The sequence below is a fragment of the Patagioenas fasciata genome, chromosome 1 (assembly GCF_037038585.1).
Source record: "Patagioenas fasciata isolate bPatFas1 chromosome 1, bPatFas1.hap1, whole genome shotgun sequence".
NCBI classification, from domain to species: domain Eukaryota; kingdom Metazoa; phylum Chordata; class Aves; order Columbiformes; family Columbidae; genus Patagioenas; species Patagioenas fasciata.
The window spans coordinates 203,518,494-203,537,840 of NC_092520.1; positions in this window are offsets into that span (position 1 = coordinate 203,518,494).

Genomic DNA, 19,347 nt, shown 5'->3' on the forward strand with positions numbered 1-19,347 from the left:
CATTTTTTCTCTGTCAAACCTATAAGACTGAAGAGAACCCCTCTAACACTTTGCTTTTGAGTGAAGCGACAGTAATAGATGAAATCCACTCACAAATTCTGATTTTGGTAAAAGCTATTTGAGCCTATGAGGTTCATAAGACACCATTGTAAACCAAGCCGCTCACAGTCCAGCCGTATGGAACACAAAGACTCTGTAGGTCCTTCCTGTCATTTTATTAAAGCTTTTGTATAGCCAGGACCCATGTAGAGACTGAACTGTGTGAATTTGGAGTGCAGTCTTTATCAAGCTATTTGCATTGGGTGTTTGAAAGGTGCCTATGCCCCATTTTAGAGAACTAATACCACGGTTTGAGATATTGAACTTCAGATTTTTATATAAATCACTTTTGCTTTCTACATTCATACCACAATAACATCATATAAAATGGGATTTTTGTTTTTGAAAGTAAATATTAAAGATCAGCTGAGCAATTGATAAAGGTCCAGACAGCCTGAGCATCAGTGTCAAGCACTCAATATATAGCCACAATGGTAATTTGTTTATGGGGCAGCTGGCATTACCTAAACTTGGGCCTTCAATACCAGCTAACCTAGTTGCTGAAGTCTCTTATAGTATCCAGCTACTGATATTTTCACTTATGTCTTTCCAATACAAGGATAGTTTTATTTCTCCTTTATATTAACTAAAAAGGTCAGGGAAATACACACAGCATGAGGTTTTCAATAGATGTTTTGTAAAGATAAGAGAAGGGAACATGAAATAGATCATCACTCTTTCTCCTTGTAACCTGGGCAAGCAGGTAGTCAAGAGACAGATATTTCTAACATTACCAACTACCAGACACAGCCTGGAAACCAGAATTAAGGCTGGAAACAGCCTTGAGTCATCAATCTTTGAATGTATCCAGTATCCAAGGACTCTCTAGGATGTTTACATTCTTCATCCATCTAGGCTCCATCTTTTTATTAAACTGTTAGTTAATATATTCTTATTACTGATGAATGTTAGCAGATACAACACTGCAAGAGCATCGTGTTGATTTGTGACAACTTGTTTTTTGATATCGAGTGTATATGTTACAAAACTGAGACAAATGTTGTTTTTTCTGCAGAGCGGGAAAAGAGGAATGAGAGTTATTAAGACCATTTATTTCAAAAGTTGTGCAATGGAAATTGAAACTGCTCAGTGCCATATTTCAGAAGCCTTGATGGACCATAATTTTCTAAAATTTCGTGTTGAAGTGTAATTGTTCATAAACATCATTACTGTGCTTTGTAAGACAGCTGTTTCTGCCATTCTGCTCAGCCTGGCAGTTTTTCACTGTTTGGGACCTGGAACCTATTGGTTTGGGAACTGAAATTATTATGATGCTGCTGCTTTGTTGTTAGGGCATGTAGTCAATACTGAAGCTCAGAAAAGAACTAGTGATAACCCATGTTTTGACAGCTTGTCAATAATCCTGGTGTTATGATCAAAAGGATTGTAGTAGGACTTACAACCTGTGTCAGATGAACAGACTGACCTTATTGAGCGTAAGGTGAAAAAAAACTCAGTTAACTTTCATTGCTGGAAAGTAAGCCAAAGGCAATAGATTACTTGACAAAAACACACCAAAAAAAGGTAAAGTGAACATATATTCTGAAGTGTATGGTCAACACCTTATTAATAGGAGAAGTAATTAGTCATTACATACTGCGTTTTCCTGCCTGGTTACTTTCAAAGCAAAGCAGAGATTCATTAAATATTTCATCTTAACTGTTTTATCTGTATTTCACTACCACAGCCCACAAGTCTTTAAGGAATACACACAACAAAGTTTTATTAAAAACTGATCCATGTTTTGTACTTGTATATTAATATTTAAACAAATTTCAGCTGGCGCTGAAGAGACATGAACCCAGATGGATAGGACATCAACAGTTAGAAACATCTTGCAGAACCCAGGGCATTCATGGAAGCAACGTACAGGAATAGTCAAAAATTTTTTGCATATAAATTATTATGTTATATTTGCATCCACATCTGCCCTTGTGCACCTCACGGTGGGGACTGGACTAAATGATCTTTCAAGGTCCCTTCCAATCCCTAACATTCCATGACTCTGTGATTCTGTGATTTTCATGAAGGATGAACTTGGAGCCAATTTGGAGCCAGTGCTGTTCTGTGGTGGGCATTTGGGAGGGGGTTTGAGTTTGGGCTCCTCGAGGTACCAGCACTCCTAACTCAGCCCTTCACAAGTGCTTATTTGTTTCTGTTGCCTTCACAGAGCATGGCCTTTCGAATCATCCTCCTGGGGTCTTTTGAATCACAGATTAATTAAGATGTCTAAGTAGCCTGAGCAGATAGTACAAATAACACACTATACCCCACCATAATCCTCAGAATATTGCAGCAATTTAATTACAGTTCACCCCACCCTTGTTAAACTTGGCTAAAATAATATTGCTTTCATTAATAAGAGAATCTGCACAGAGGCTTTTGTGTCTGGCTGAGGGGTTATTTTTGTGGTGAACAGTGTGTGATACTTAAGGTCTTATTCTATTTCAATAAAAGTGCTCGAAAGGCATAGTAATTAGTCAAATAGAAATCACATAAAAGGAAATCAAATAACAAACAAACAGAGTAGATACCTCATGGCTGCAATATTAAGGAACTGTTTCTCACATTAGAAAAAGGTCATGTAAAAGGAAAATGTGAACCCAGGCTTGATCAAGGTGTTTTCAGTGGAGACAAGGAGGCACTGATAACAATTTCCAAAACACTGAGAAAACCTTTTTTTTTAGAATATTGAGTAACACTTGGGTCAAATTGATTCAAGGAAAAAAAAACATTAATGTTGGGGAAAAGTGCAGTGAAATGCTGCTAGGGAGATCAGAATTTGTCTTGAAGGAGTAGGCTTAAAGGCAATTCCTTGTTGATCTTAAAAAAAACATCGGAGTGCAGCAGGATTTTGCTCTGCAAATATTCTAGGAACAAACAGAAAAGGGAAAGAAGAAAGATTTAAGCTATACAAAAGCTAACCCTCTTGGAAGATCAGTGCAGATGGGGGTCAGACAATCCATATTGTGTCCTCAAGCTGAAAAAAAAAGTAATCAGCTCAAATATTTCTGAAAGGAGCGTTGCCTGACCATGTGGCACTCTGGAGAAAGCTGGGCAGGCAAATTGCCAGGTCTTCTTCAGTGTCTCTGGGCAAGGAACCAAACGGCGTGCAGATAGCACACCCCACAGATTTCTCTTTGCATCCATTTTCTTCCAGAAAGCCCACTTTCTGAAAAATGTTAAAGGCTTTAATTTTTGTAAGCAGGCTTTTTATTTTATAATATTATATAGAAATATAGTGTCCTATTGCTTCAGAAGACCATTTGCAAGTTGTCAGCAATTTACTGTGGAAGAAGTAGAAGAGAAAATCCACCCATCTGTTGAAAACTTCTAAGGTGATAGGCTGAAATCAGTAATCTCAGTTTATACTGAAAACTTATAGGGCTCAGATAGGCTCAATTAGAATTTACTAAACCAAACAACTATTACTATACACAGCTCCCTGCAATACATAGATCAGCTCCCATTTGCCTTGGGATACCCCACTGTGTGCAGAAACCTGCTGCTTATGTAGAAGTAAAAGTATATGATCTGTCAAATCCTCCTGCATAATTGCACTTCTGATGATTGCACTGAAAGAGAAGTCACAGAGAGGCAGCTAGCTAAACAATCAGAATAGTATCCTTATATGCAATTATAGCTACATGTTGTCATCCAATGCAAAACATATAGTATCCATGAAAAAGGTAAGGCTAGACAAAGGGTAGAGAAATACTTTGTAAAGTTGTACAAGTAAAAGAAAATTGCCAGGTTTCTGGTAGGAGTCTACCTTATCCATTATTTGTCATACTAAAATATCTTCAATTCTGTCAGTAGAAAAATTTGTAAAACCTGAAAGCTCCATGAAGCTAAGTGTAAACCTTTATTTGCTCAAACATCTGAGCTGTAAATTCTATATTGGTCATCTATCCTTATCGCTAAAAATAAAATAAAATAAAATAAAATAAAATAAAATAAAATAAAATAAAATAAAATAAAATAAAAATTAATAATAATAATAATAATAATAATAATAATAATAATAATAATAATAATAATAATAAAAAAAGATATTTTTCCAACAGAAATTCTGAGGAAATCGAAGAAAAAATCTCTTATTCTGGTGGCTATTCACAGACCAAGAACTCTAATGTAGTTGATTGTGATAAGAAGAGCTGGTCTGTTTGCTGCATGAGCCTTTTCTTTAGATTTGTGTCCCCAAGCACAGCCAAGGCCCATGTTGGAGCAGGGCTGTCAGTGCCCCATCGTCTACACAGGAATGGGATCTGCAAGTTCCCTTCTTCTTCCCCTCTACCTGTGCTCAACAACCATGCTGCAAAAAAGACTAAATCTGTGTACACTACGCTGCACTGCAGTAAAGTAATACCTAATTTAACACATGTACATACTAGAAATAGCTCATTTAATGAAATGCAATTTCCTTGATTTCTTTGTGTGAGCTAGAAGAGAGATGAGTTGGTTTAGGCGTCCTCTATTAGCTTGACTGTTGCATCTGATATGTCATTGTGCATGACCAAGATAACCCTTGTAGTAAAGCCTTGAAAACCCAGCCATGTACCTCCTGCAACTGACATGCTGCAGTTTTTCAGCACAGTGAGTTTGCTGGTGTGTTTTCTGTTCTTGATGTTTATTTGAGTCTCTCTGATTTGCATTCATGGATTTCATAATATTTTTAAATTTTGTTTACTTTTAAAGAACATCATGAACTTTACATGTTATAAACTGACTTCTGAAACCACAGAAACATATTCAAAAATAGGATCAGATTTCATAAGCCCAGGAGAGACACTTTTGTTATGAGTCTTTAAAGGGAAAGCATCACCAAAAAAAAGTAATTTAGGTATGACTCTGAATGTTCTGCAACAGGAATGTGTTAGAAACAATGTTCTGTAAAGGAATATTACGCAAAAGCACAATCTTTGATCTGACTTTATTTGGGAGCTTTCTGGAAAACGGAAATGTAGGAAAGCTTGCAATTGAACAAATATCTGAGATTGAGGGCACATTTCAGATGAAGAGAGAATCGATAATTTAATCATTCTATCATCCTTGTCTGAATTTCCACTCTACCTGTAATAACACTGATGCTGATGCACAATATGCAAGAGGCAGCAGAACAGACATATTCAGGAGGAAGACTACGCATTCAAATCCCACAAGTGACGCCTCTCTGAATTTTGTTTCTTTAACCTGGCAATACTACAGGATCAAAACCAGATTAGCCTTAGTCCTGAGTCTTCAAGATATGAATTTCCTACATTTGCTGGAGCAAATGCAATTTCATCAGCTTTATCCAGTGCTGAATCTCTCAGTGTCATTACTGTTGCAGAGAGAAAACTTTTATATATGAATCTTTAGATTTATAGGAAACGTAAAAACAGAAATTATAATAAATTCCTTCCCTATGCTTTGTTTGTGAACATGAAAAAATTCTTTAAAAATAAGCCTTGTAAAGACTTTGATAACTCTCACTTGTCTATTCTTTTCACATCTAGAAAAATTGCTCACGGATTTCTCCTCTCTCAGGAAAAAAGCATCACACCCTACTATTTAAAATTTCATCCCAGAAGTAAAAGAATATCAAATTTTCATTAAGAAAGTGGTAGTCACAACATTTAGTCCAGCTTTTCCATCTGTCTGTTGTGTCCCATAATCACTGGCCTGCTAATCACTGGGACTCCTACTTTTACTGAAATGTAAGTATTTTCCTACTGGAAGCACTTAATTAGAAGAGCTGAAACAACCTACTTATGCTGAATACCTTATTGTTGCTGTTTAGAGTATTGGATATGAGCCAGGGAATTACTCTTTACTTGAAAGAAAACAGAGGAAGGGTTTGAACTTGGCCTTCGGCATCCTTTGGAAACATGATGCTCCAGATTGAAAGGAGACACCCCAAATACCTCCTTCTCCTGTTTTTTGGAAGAAACCTTTTTTTTTTTTTTTTCAAGTTTCCAGGCACTTTTGTCAAATGTTTGAAAATGAAACCATTTTTGTTTGTTCAGTCTCAAGTTTGAGATTGAACTAAGCTTTATTCATCCAGAAATAGGTACATTCATCCTCCAGAATATATTTTTTTAAATTTAGATTGGTTGAAATTGATTTAATTTTACAGTTTGGCTCAGTGGAGTAAACCAACATAAAGTTATTTTACTGCATTCTTACTGGTTTCTCACTGCTTACAGGGAGTGGATGAAGCTTATAACTGGTGACACAGGGAAGAGGCGGTGAGAGGAGGCTGAGGCACTGAGGGACAAAGTGGCTTATGCAGCTGGATGGGAATGATTGCTGGAGAAAGAATCCGTTTGTCTTCATTCCTGTTCTAGCATCTGTCTTGATAGATAATTTTAAAATCTCCTCCTGCACTGGAGAAGCTGGCACCCTTGAAAGCAGTGAGTGGATCAGAATCGGAAAATATCAGAACGATGTTTTAGAGGAAAAAATGTTGTTTAGGGTCTCTTCTGTTTAAGTCTAAAACACCCCTATACAATGCATATTTTCTTTTTCAGTCATTGTTATAATCTTTGGGAGAAATATGGTCCTCCAGCAAAAGACCCTGTTAAGTCTCCAAAACTTATAAACTTATATCTGTGAGAGATACAGATGTTCTCACGCTTAACTACTAAGTCTATTAAGTGTTGGAAGTAAACTTTAAAATATGTCTTTTTTTGGTTGGTTGGTTGTTTTTTTTTAAATGGGGAGGAAGTTAGTCCCTTAGTGTAATGCATGGATAGAGACAGTGGTGAAGTATTATGAATTGCTAGAAGCAGTAACCAAGAATGATTTCTAATCATGTTATCTTTTTTCCTGTATTAAGTGTTAGAGTCACCAAGCAACAGACATTCAAAGGTGTTCATTAGCCATCTCAAACATCACTTAATTTACATGAAAATCTCGCTGTTTACAAAGATATATTGGGAGAGGGATGATTAATGCTAGTAAGCTAGGCAGGTAATTTAATTAGCTGGGAAGAATTCTGTCTTGAAATGTCTCATTAATTTGTTGTGATCAGCTATCTCCAAAGTGTATGTATTAACACTACAAAAGAGTATATTCAAATGTGACAAACACATAGAATCCAAGACAGTTAGAACTAGAAAACTGCTTTCCATAACTCCATTGGAGCTAGAAAACGCTTTTATTTAGTCCTCAACAGTCTAGTGTGTTTAGTATCTTTTAGATGCCAACAATTCAGCACAGAGGAAGAGACAAGCAACTCCTCAGGGGTCACCGCTGAGCAGAGGTGAAGTAAGGTGCCTTGGACATGCTGAAGGAGACACACAAAGATCTCCTCCTGCCTCTGAAATCAATCCTAAAAAGAAATTTGTCACAGTGAAGTCAAAAAGATCCTACTGGAGAGGTCTTGTGTGTTGACAGGTAGAGAGAAGGAGAGAGAAGGAGAGAGGAGAGGAGAGGAGAGGAGAGGAGAGGAGAGGAGAGGAGAGGAGAGGAGAGGAGAGGAGAGGAGAGGAGAGGAGAGGAGAGGAGAGGAGAGGAGAGGAGAGGAGAGGAGAGGAGAGGAGAGGAGAGGAGAGGAGAGGAGAGGAGAGGAGAGGAGAGGAGAGGAGAGGAGAGGAGAGGAGAGGAGAGGAGAGGAGAGGAGAGGAGAGGAGAGGAGAGGAGAGGAGAGGAGAGGAGAAGAGAGGAGAGGAGAAGAGAGGAGAGGAGAGGAGAAGAGAAGAGAAGAGAAGAGAAGAGAAGAGAAGAGAAGAGAAGAGAAGAGAAGAGAAGAGAAGAGAAGAGAAGAGAAGAGAAGAGAAGAGAAGAGAAGAGAAGAGAAGAGAAGAGAAGAGAAGAGAAGAGAAGAGAAGAGAAGAGAAGAGAAGAGAAGAGAAGAGAAGAGAAGAGAAGAGAAGAAGAGGATTTTCCCTCATAGATTGAGATTCCCAAAAGAAGCCAGCAAAGAGACAGCAGACCTCTTCCTCAGACCCGATCTATTTGTTGCACCAAAACAAAACGACTTCTCTGTGCCTTAGCTTCATCACGCAGACAGGTATTGAGATGACAGGGTCACACAGCTGGCAGCTCACTCTTACTTTGTTATTCCCATTCCTGCTAAGCTGGACCTGTATCTTTCCCTGTGTGGGACTTCGGTCTGTTTATAGAAATTTTTTAAAGCAGTGTTTTTTCTTTGAAGAAAAGACTGTAAGACAATAGTCAGAAACTATTTTGCTGCTTCATCACTTGGCGGAACAACACTTTGAGAACCAGGAAAAAGTGATTTAAAAAAAAAGCTGTATGGGCTACTTTAAGTAAGCTAAGCTTCTTCTGAAAGGAAAATAAACATATTTTGACCTGACAAAAACAGCTTTAACGGATCAAGGGATTTATAGATTTAGGCTACGTCAACATTGTTAGGCAGATGGCTGCTGTGGTGTAAGGCAGAGCTGCCTCCAGCCTACAACCCGGCTTTCCTCTCTGCGGGAGGCAGCAGGATGGAGTGGGGCGATCTCTGCCTCTGATGCTCTCAGATGCAGCCAGAAGGCACGTGTAGGTCTCGCAGTTAAGCTGTCATTTCCAGGAGTATCTCAGACAGCTTTGAAGGGGTGTTCTGAGTTACTGCAGCCACTTGTGAGTGGCCAGCTGGGTCCGAGGGCTGTCCCTGCTCCCTCCCTCACAATGCTGGGGACAGCATGTCCCAGGCACACAGCTAGATGGCCACACTCTCTCCTGCACAGGAGGAATCTCCTTCCCACAAGCTCTGCCATGAGCCACAGACAAGCAGATAAACTCCATCTAATCCCATGAAGAATCTGCTCTGCCTGTCATAAAAATCTGATCTAGTGGTGGGCACCCACTAATTAAGGAACTAAATTAGCAGAAACAGAGCTAGGTTTGATTGTCTCTGCAGCCTGAGGGGTTTCAATTATGTGATTTTTGCAACTCCCACAAATGTATCATTATATATGACCTTATCTCTTCCGTAGCTGGTAGGTGTTCTCACACTAGGTTACTCATCAGACCCAATGGCCAAGATTAATCCAACCAGGAGAAATTCTATTAACTCCAGAAACCTGCCCAGGGCATCAAGCTCCATGTATCCAACAGTCATCAGTCTGGAAACCAAAACACCATACACTTTATATAGGATCAGTTACAAACACTCCTGGATGATTTAGGAAATGTTTCACTCCATCCTGATTTGGACCTTTGATCTGCGGCAGATGGACTCCCCTTCCTCACCCTCCCAAAAGCATCAGAAACTTCTAGGTTGATGAACCACTACACTCATACACACACCCTTGGTCAACAGGCAGGGCCCTTGACCAGTGAAACACCTTGGTTGAGAGAAGTTTCTGGACCACTACCATAAATTACCACAGATTCAACTCAGGGTATAAACGGAGCCTGACAGAGACCCCCTTTGAGCTGGTCTTCCTCAGAGTGGTGGTTCTGCAGTGGAAGACTCCTCCTTAGACTGGGACACCATCTAAAGAAAGTTCATAGAGAACTGAGATACTTTGACTTATTAGTAAGCAATCTTCTGGGCATCCTTAAGAGTCCTCACTTTTTATGAGTGGGAAGATGCACATTTTGAATCATAATTCTAGAGTTTTGGGATCCCTTGAGTCTGAAGTGGCTATATGTAGTAACTAAACTCCTAAATGGTATGCAAATCTGTGTTCTATAATGTTGTTGGAGTGCTGAATAATTTTGGATAAACCTTGTTTGATTGTCTGCCAAACAGTCCTGGTTAGAATAAAGTCTGTTTGGAGCTTATCAATCACCTGTCTGAACTGATTTTTGGGGTGCCTCTGCAACAGACCAGAAAGAGATACTCCATTAGAGACTTCCAGTCACAGGAAGTCCAGAGAGCACCCAAAGTGTTTGACTGCCATCACTGCTAACATCACATACAGCCAGGAGACAGCACAGACTGCCCAGACTCACAGTAGTAGGAGCATCAGGGATAAAATTATAAAATGCCTCTCTCCTTTGCAACCACTCTTACAGTACAAGGTGTGGCAATAGTAAAAGATAGTATTCCTAGTAATAGCTGGGAAACCCAATTCAGACCAGCTTTGCTCCTGTGTGGAAATACAGCGCAGATGAGCGATCTCACAACAAGGAGGAGGGATGAGGTTCCAGCACTGATACTGAGGGCTGCAAACAGGGTAGGTGATTCTTTCTGAAAAGTATAAGACTAGATGCTTGAAATGACATCAAACACAGACAAATGTGCCTCCAGCAGTTATGCATTTTATGGCAGAACTACCCTCTCAATTGCCTCAGGCTGTTATATATACAGCTAAACAGGATAATCTAACTGTCTTGTCTTCACAAAGGAACATATAATGGAGTTTAGTACTAAGGCAGATGTGCCACATTCTATAATAATTATTTTGCCTGACAGGTTAATAAGGCCAAAACTGTCCACTCCTCCACCATACACATACACAGGAAGGGAGGGATCCTGCTGATGTTAATCTTTTCTAATAGAGCTAGAGCACATGTAGTTTAAACTAATTTACAACACTGAGGCTAGATACACCTTAGTTACTTCTCCATCTGTTTACGTTTTCTGCAAAGGTCATGGGTACTATGAAAAATCCTTGAGTTAAAGTCAGGCTGACAATTTCTCACAATTGCTATGTCCTATCTAAGGAAGCCAAGGGCTGCCTCTGGTCTGCTGTAACTGTGCATTTGGGTAGAAGTGTGCAGTAGTTCCAAGGGTCTGTGCTTCAGCCCTTCATTACATACGTGTTTTTTTCCATATAACCCAGAGTCATGCTCTAGTCTAAGTCTGTGGGACCAAAAACACTCAGAAAAAGATAAACCAGAGAAAATATAATACTTAATGATCAAGAAAGTGTCTGTGACCTTCTAGAATAATTTATGAAGTCCAACACAGAGGTTAAGCTCTCTGGGAGTGTCTAACTACTGGAAAAATACTGAGGTCCTTAAAACTACCTGCCCTTTTCACTCCTGTTTCTCACAATGGCATCATCAGCTTTGGAAGTCCATCACTGCCCAGACTTAGCTCTGCTCTAGGCAGGTGAATAGCTCTGCTCATAAAATAGGATAAAGGGTACATATTATTATTTTAAGCCAGTTTTCTTTTCCTCTTGCCTCCCTAGAAATGACAAATAGAAAGTGAATTTTTTTGGTATAAAGTTTAAAATGTTGGAATTCAGGTAAATAGAGATGTACTATATTTTAGATAGATGCAAGGAGCAAATGTATCTTCCTTTTAAAAACATGTTTTGAGAGGAGGGGTAGGGAAATAAAACCAACTAGAAAGCAGGAAGTATTTTACAATTCAGAGTCAAATAAGCAGGCATTTATGACTGGGATATGAAACGGTGGCAGCAGCTGCATGCTCTGTATGTCAAGACTTGGGGCATGACTCTAGATGAGCTCTCTCCTATAGGAGACAACATCAAAAAAGGGAAGGAATTACACCTTATGAGTTTTTCTAAACCTCCTGAAATTACTTAAGTTTGATGACTTACTACACATAAAATTGTATTTATACACACACTTCAGTTCTAAAGTGCTTGTGATAAGGCGGCATTTAAACTGCAACAAAAGCAGTCAGGTACTTAAATCACAAAACAATCAAAAAGCAGCTGAAAACCACTACAGAAGATTACTTGGAGGAGAGATACGGGTGCAAGTGGTGGGGGTATCTACACGCTCAAGCAGACAGGTACATTAATAATCAAGATTAATAATCATGAGCTAGTAATTAAAGCTGTAATTACAGAAAACACGAGGACAAAAATGATGACTTGGTAAATGGTGCTATGAACTGATCCTTCTCACTTCAAGGAATGTTAAAGGTACAGCAGACTTTCCACTCACTCCAAGTAAAATATCTAATCACAGCTTTCTGCTCATCCTGAAAGTTGTAGTGAGATTACATATCTAAGAAGTGAAAAAGTATATAGCTAATCTTCTTGGGGGTTTCTGTAGGAAACAGTTAATTTTAATTCGTAGGGAAGTCATGACATGCTGTCTCAGCTTTCCATGTAAGTCTTTCAGGGCTCATTCATTACTAGGAGACAGAGAATGCTTTGTAAAAGATCCCAGCAAGACAGAGACACTCTATTTAGACAGAGGAGCTTCCACCATTCTACAAGATGAGTTAGATCCTCCTCCCACCCCATCATATGAGAGACATCTTTCTAATACCCCCCTTCCTCCACTCAAGCCCCCATAGTCAATGCATGGAAGCAGGTTTGCACATCTTTCTGTCTGGGACAACACAGCTTGTAGATGCTTTGTGTCTCACCTGACCCAGCAAGGGAGTCACTGTGGTGTGCTGCAGGATGGAGTGGGCTAGAGAAGAGAAAGGACAGGATACACACACAGCTACTAAACTCTCTCAATTCTCCCACTGTTTTTGAGGACACAGTAGGTATAATGTCAAAGTCTCCCTTAGCAGTGTAGCAAGCACATACTGCACTTCAGGGCCAGGGAAGGCCATGGTGTTATGTATAATATAGCTGCTCTTCAAGTGACTTGCTGATCCCCAGGCACCTGCTGCTGGAGTAAAGGAAAACATCTCAGGTGCCCCTTTGGCTACTGTGATGATCAGCGCTCTGGGCAGGGGGACATGAAGAGAACATGTTGCTCGGCTGCATGTGAGCAAAGAATCAGAGTCAATACTTATTCTTTCACCAACAGAGAAACATTTGCAGCAAAGAATTCAAACAAACACAGCCATCAATGGAATATCATTTCAGGGGAAGCACAACATAGCCATGTGAACTTCTAGTATCCCACTGATGATTAGAAATTATGGCCAAGGCACAGCCCACCTCATGCTGTTGCGTGTGGCTCTGTGCCAAACACCGCAGTTGACACGATGGTCCTGTCCTCCCACAGGACAGGGTACAGTTAAAAATGAGACATATGTCTCTTGTCCTTTTCTTAAGTCATGTGTGAGAAAGAACGGGTTTATTTTACCTCCCCAAGATACATTTACATTACATTTACCTCCCCTTTTAGATATGTTTGTACTTCTCCTCTTCCACCATGTGCCACCACCAGCAGGAAGGTCAGCTGTGGATGGCTGTGCCAGTCCAGAGAGCAGGCAAGAATCCACCATTTTGCTTTTCTTTCCAACGCTCCCTGACCCATGTGGCTGCCAAGCCCTCCTGGCACACAGCTCCAGATTTTCAGCATAATGATGATGCTGGCCAGAAGCTGTCCTCTCCAGCTCCTCCACTCCCATTGCAGGCATGGTCTCACATAACAGAAAGCACATAGTTGCCCATCAACCTTCAAAGTTATTGCAAGGAAGGAGCAAGTGACTCATAGCACATGTTAGATGGCATGTCCTGAAGAGTCACCGTAATGCAGACATGTGATAGATGTCTGTCTGTGGCTGACATGTGCCTTGCTGACAGGCTAGCTACAATCTCTTGTTGCTCAGACAATATCAGGCAGATGTAGTGGGTGAGATTTTTTTGGTATATGATGGTGCAGGATAAGTAGCATGAGGATCTTTCCCAGTAGTAGACCTTCTGGAGCAGTGTCAGAGAAGAGAAGGAAGCAGAGCTCTGTCTGAAGCAGTTATTCTATAAATAGCTCACAAAAATAAACCAGATTTATGCAGACACAGAGGGTTTAATGTCGTGGTTTAATCCTAGCCAGCAACTAAACACCACCTAGTCACTCACTTGCTCCCTGCTGTGGGATGGGGGAGAGAACCAGAAGAGTAAAAGTGAGAAGACTCATGGGTTGAGATAAAGACAATTTAATAGGTAAATAAAAAGCCATGCATGCAAACAAAGGAAAACAAGGAATTCATTCACTACTTCCCATGTGCAGGTAGGTGTTCAGCTGCCTCCAGGACAGCAGGGTTCCATCACACACAACAGTTACTTGGGAAGACAAATGCCATAACTCTGAATGTAGCCTCCCTTCTTTCTCCTCCCTCACACTTTATATGCTGAGCTTGATGTCATGTGGCATGGAATATTGGGAGAGGTTGCCCAGAGCGGTGGTAGATGCCTCATCCCTGGAAACATTCAAGGCCAGGCTGGACGGGGCTCTGAGCAACCTGATCTAGTTGAAGATGTTCTTGCTCATGGTACAGGGTTGAACTAGGTGACCTTTGAAGGTCCCTTCCAACCCAAACTATTCTATTAATATCCCTTTGGCCCATTGAGGTCAACTGTCCACAGCCCCATACCAGCTACTATGAAGCAAATTAACTCTATCCCAGCCAACACTGACACACTTACTGATGGCCAGATCTAGGCGTGCAGCCACTGGAGAAGCGTGTGATATGGGGAGAACTGAGTGAAACATTTCGTAGCATTAGGCATTACTGGGGATCAGAAATCATCAAGAATTCGACGGACATGAGTTTTGTAGGTGTAGATGTTCTCTGTGAAGTCCACCCTCTTTTGTCCAACAAGGCTGTCACGTATGGAGCCTCTCCCTGCTACCTGAAATGATCCAGGTTGCTACTGGTGGAGAGAAAAGCGGTGGAGGTTGTCTCGTGGAGTATTCAGCCACTCTGTAGACTGAAGCCACACTGGAAGGACCCACGAGCATCACGGAGAGGCTGTGAGAACCTGTCAGAGATCTCTGCAAATGTGCAGCACTGGTCACTGCACTCAGTCATTGTTTCCTGAAGTACAACATCCTTGGGTAACAACCTCCCTGGGGGCTTCTGGATGTTGATGTAAATGCCTTCCTCTGTGGCACTACACCGGGGAAACCATGTCTGTGTGAGCAAGTTTGCAGGGGTCATTTCTGGACACCACAAGTAGAAAAACCATTCTCCCTTCTCAGCAGGAGGATACATACCCAGTTGGTGACAGCTGTCAGTCCATAAGTTAATCACATGTGCACTGGCAGCTGTTGAGTGTTGGAGGTCGAGCCCATCTCAGAGGAGGTGGCCTGGGAATTCACAGCTTTAATATTACACTTGTCAGGAAGAGCTAGGAAGCTGGACAATAACTATGAGTAGTCTCACCTCCCTGTTATTCACTTTTTCAGATAGAGAATGGAGATAATACACATGGACATAAACTCTGTGGCATCCCTTAAATTCCCTTTCCTGGCCTTACACCTTTCCGTGTCCAAGGATCAGAATACAAGTGCACAGTGCAGGTGTCCTACACATTCACTCGGTGTGTGTTGAGGTAAATTGCTGCCAAACATCAGGATGCCTGAAGCAGTAGTAGGAACCTATTTGAGGCTGTAAATTGTGCTGTAATTGCTGGGCAGCCTACTATATCTAGGGAGCAAGTAAACCACAGATCTGATAAGCTTTGTATTACCTTTGTAAAACCTGATCCAGGCCCTGGGAGTGTTTCCTTATGTTAGTGCATTTAAGAGTAATAAACCTTGATGTGGTGTACAGTTCGGAGATTTGAGGGGCAAGTCCTATGCTTGCCAGGAAAGATAAACAAAATAACTATATTGTGAAATAAATATTGTATAAAATACTTTAAAATAAAATATAAATTCAGAACTTGCATCTCACAGGACTAGTGTATCTTAACATTTATGCTGGAATGATTCTGAGGCCTCAGATATTTCATTCCCCTTGCCTTTGAGCAACATTTTAATTTAAATAGACAAATAAAGAAACAAATGGCTCAAAATATCTTTGAAGTTTAGAGCTAAGTCCGCTGAATCAGTATTAAGCTGGTCCTGCATTTCAATTAACTCTTTGAGAAACCACTGCTTCATGAGACCTTCTGTAATTACTGATGTGAATGAGTAGAATTCCAGAGGTGATGAAGACCTTTTAGCTAATTGATTTTGAGGCTCTGGTTAGACGGACCATGCAAAAAAGGAGAGTGTATCCCTGGAAGTGTTGATAAGTAGCTTAATCTTCAAGGGTTTCTGGCTTTATTTTTTTAAAGAAAGCAAAGACTGAGAATGTTTGTTCTCAGAGTTCTTTTGAGGATCAGCTTCTGTAGCTGAAACAAATGTGTTAGTAGCTAAAAATAAAATCAATTACTGCAGCAGCCCCCTCTAGATGTAATCCTAGAACAGCACTGACCTGAGTCTTTTTCCTTGCAGATTCTTAATTATATGAAGACTTTCTCTTCCTTATTCTGCCATCAGTGTAACGAAACAAAGCCATTTTCTATAGTGGATTAGGTTAATTTTTTTCTAAATTTAGGAGACAACAACTTGGATAAAAACTTACAGTTGTGAATTATTTTACTGCTGGAGTACCAGAACATATTTTACAGCGTGACAAGAGCACTTATCTCCTTTTATGAAGTCAAGCATGGACGAAAGCAAGATTTGCCTCCTTGCCAGGGCATCTGAGTTTTATTGTTTCTAAATACGTTGGCAGTGTACTGAAGCTTTTACCAATACACTACAGTACACATTGTTACTATTTTTATAGCACCTCCTTTCTTATTTCCATACCTTCCTAAAGCAAGAGGTGAAAGAATTTCAGCAGAGCTTAAAGTACAAATCTTCACAAGTTCCTTGAGATGTAGATAACTGAGATTTTCAAAACCTGGTTACTAGATTCTCAAATCTGGTATGTATACACCAAATCTTGGTTGTTTGTGTGAGAGGGAAGAACTTTCACAAATCAGTCGTTCCAAGCAACAAACCTCCCTGGGAATATTATTCATACTTGGATACAGTTGAAATAGATTGGTTGCTCATTCTGCGCTTTGATGTACTGTTGTAGATGGGGATGCTGAAATCCCCAAATAAATATGTACTGTGTGTTGACAGAATTGCTTCCTTGGGCTCTAGGCACAGCACTACCAGTGGCTCCTGCAGAGCTCTCACAGCTTCGTTATTCTGAGTCTTTCCTTACTTTCCACACAGCGAGTGTGACACCTTCCCTTCTCAGGACAGTCAGCTATTAAAATTGATGGGTTTAATGGACTGGACAATTAGCCCACACACAGACCTGTAGGGTCTCCTACCTGTGGGACACATACACCTCTAGTATTGTCATACCTGAGGCTGTCCCTTGTGGCACCAGGCACGTACTTTTGGGCAACTAAGCTGCATCCCTGATGTTGACTTTAGGACAAGCTGAGTCGCTTTGCAGCTTTCACCAAACAGAGCAGATTGCTGCTGCCCTGCTCACCGGTGGGCAGCTGCAAGCACCCACTTGGTGTTACGTGTCTGAATCCAGAGCTGGATCCCCCTCACATCCTCATTGCTGTTGAGGGCACCACGCTCCTGATCAGCTTCAGCCTTTTTGCTCCTCCTTATTTTTCTCCACCTTCTAGACTTCTTTGGAGGAGTGTTTTGTTTTGGAGAAGAAAAGCTTTTATGTTGAAACTGCAATATAAGAACTTACAAATTCTGTTTTGACTGAGTAATTCTTTTATGAAAATGTTTTATCAGACTTTCTCCAACAGTTTTAGTAAAAAAGCATAAAACACTGTTATGATCTCTTGCTTTGCCAGCCAGTCAATACTAACTTACTTCTTAAAGATATAAGCTGAAACTATTAATGATGCGGTGAAAAGATAAAATTTGAGGTATTTTTTGAGAGGAAGTTGTGGTTTCATTTATTTTGTAATTCCTTATAATGAACCGGTTATCTCAGTTCAAAATAAAGTGAATAAAATTTTTATCCGAACAGTTTATCAAGATCAGTGATAAATAATGTTATTAGACTTAATATTTCAGCCTCATTTGCTTTTCACACAGAAATTCAGAACAGCCAATAGGACTTTGTTATTTAACAACATTGTGCTTAAGTCTTAAACACTATATTTATAACATTGACATGTATGAAGAAAGAAAAGGAAAAAAAATACTTATTGTAACACAAGAAGATTCCAGCCAGACTCAATAGATGCTTAGTTTGGGCTCTTTACACTAGAAAAATATGAAAAAATAATGACAAAAACTAATAATTTTAAAAAGCATTTGCTGTTTTGATGAAATGTGAAAAATAATAACATAATTGTTTATTTCTTCACCTAAGTGCCCTTTCTGCCTCCCATCTGTCTCCCTCTCTAGGGGGGCAGTGGAGAGGGTCAAGAGAGGAGAAATGAGAAAGAAAGAAAAACCCAAATCACTTCCAAAAAGCTAATGTTTCCAAACCTAAAGTTTGTCAATTACTTTGAAGAAATTAAGGAAATGTATATTCTAAGCCCGCAAATGGAAATTATTTCATCCTTTTTGTATGTGAGCTTTTAGTTCAATATTCTGATGTGTTCCAGCTTCTTGTTGCTTGGATATCTGTTAATTACTGGCCCATTAAGTACTTCATATCATGGTCAGATTCGTTCTTTTATTGAGTAATCTATTAAGTAACTGGAAAAAGCTCAGATGATACAAATTAATTTCATTATTATAGCACTACCAATTCAGATCCTTTACCAGGAAAAAAAGAGCATGAGGAGATATTAAGCACAACTTCCAGTTCCTTACCAATCCCGCTGCCCCATTTCCCTCCTAGGTTCACAGAGCACATCCTGACATACCCATCTGTTTCTAAGTGTTTCAGGATCTGAATTTTATCCAAGGCTTTAGCTACAAGGCTAGAAACAACCTAAAACTCTGACTCAAACCAGACTGGTACTGCTCTCCCAAGAAAATATCGATTCCAGGAAGGAAAATTTCCCTTGCCTCTTTTAGAGCAGGCTACTGCTTAGAGATAGCACAAACACCACTGTCAGCACATTAAATGTATCTGTATTAGCAAGGACTGTTCCATTGACCTTGATAACACCTACGAGCAGAGGCATCTGTCGAGCCATGGCAGCAATGACAATTTTTTAGAACGTGAACCTGAGTGTTGCAAAAAGTGGTATTAAGGGAAGGCAAGAGGTGAACTCTCCTCGTTCCTCCCCCAAAACCAACTGCTACCATAGACCCCACAGGCCCAGCACACTTCATTTCAGCAAGGCTCAGCCAAAAGGACACAGAGACATCAGCTGGTCGTTCTGTCAGGAGCAGGACAATGGAGACTGCTGGGAAAATTTGGTCAAGGAGATGGATGAAAACAGAGCAATCCATAAACTATGTAATGTTCCTAATGTCTTCCAAATATCATTAATATATTTTAAACTGTACAGAGTGGTTTGAGTTTATATAGGATTTGATTTCTTATGATCGGTGTCAACATAAACAATCCCCAAGCTGTGGTGATTAAGATTTGCCCTGGAATTATAAACTTCCAGGTTTCTCCAAAAGTGCCTTTTCAGCAATACCAGGTATATAGCTATAGGTACTATTTTTTACTGATTAGTTTAATTGCATAGAACTAGAATGCAGTTTCAGACTCAGTTTACTGGGCTGAGTGGAAGCTGCACATGGAGCCTTCCCAGATTTCAT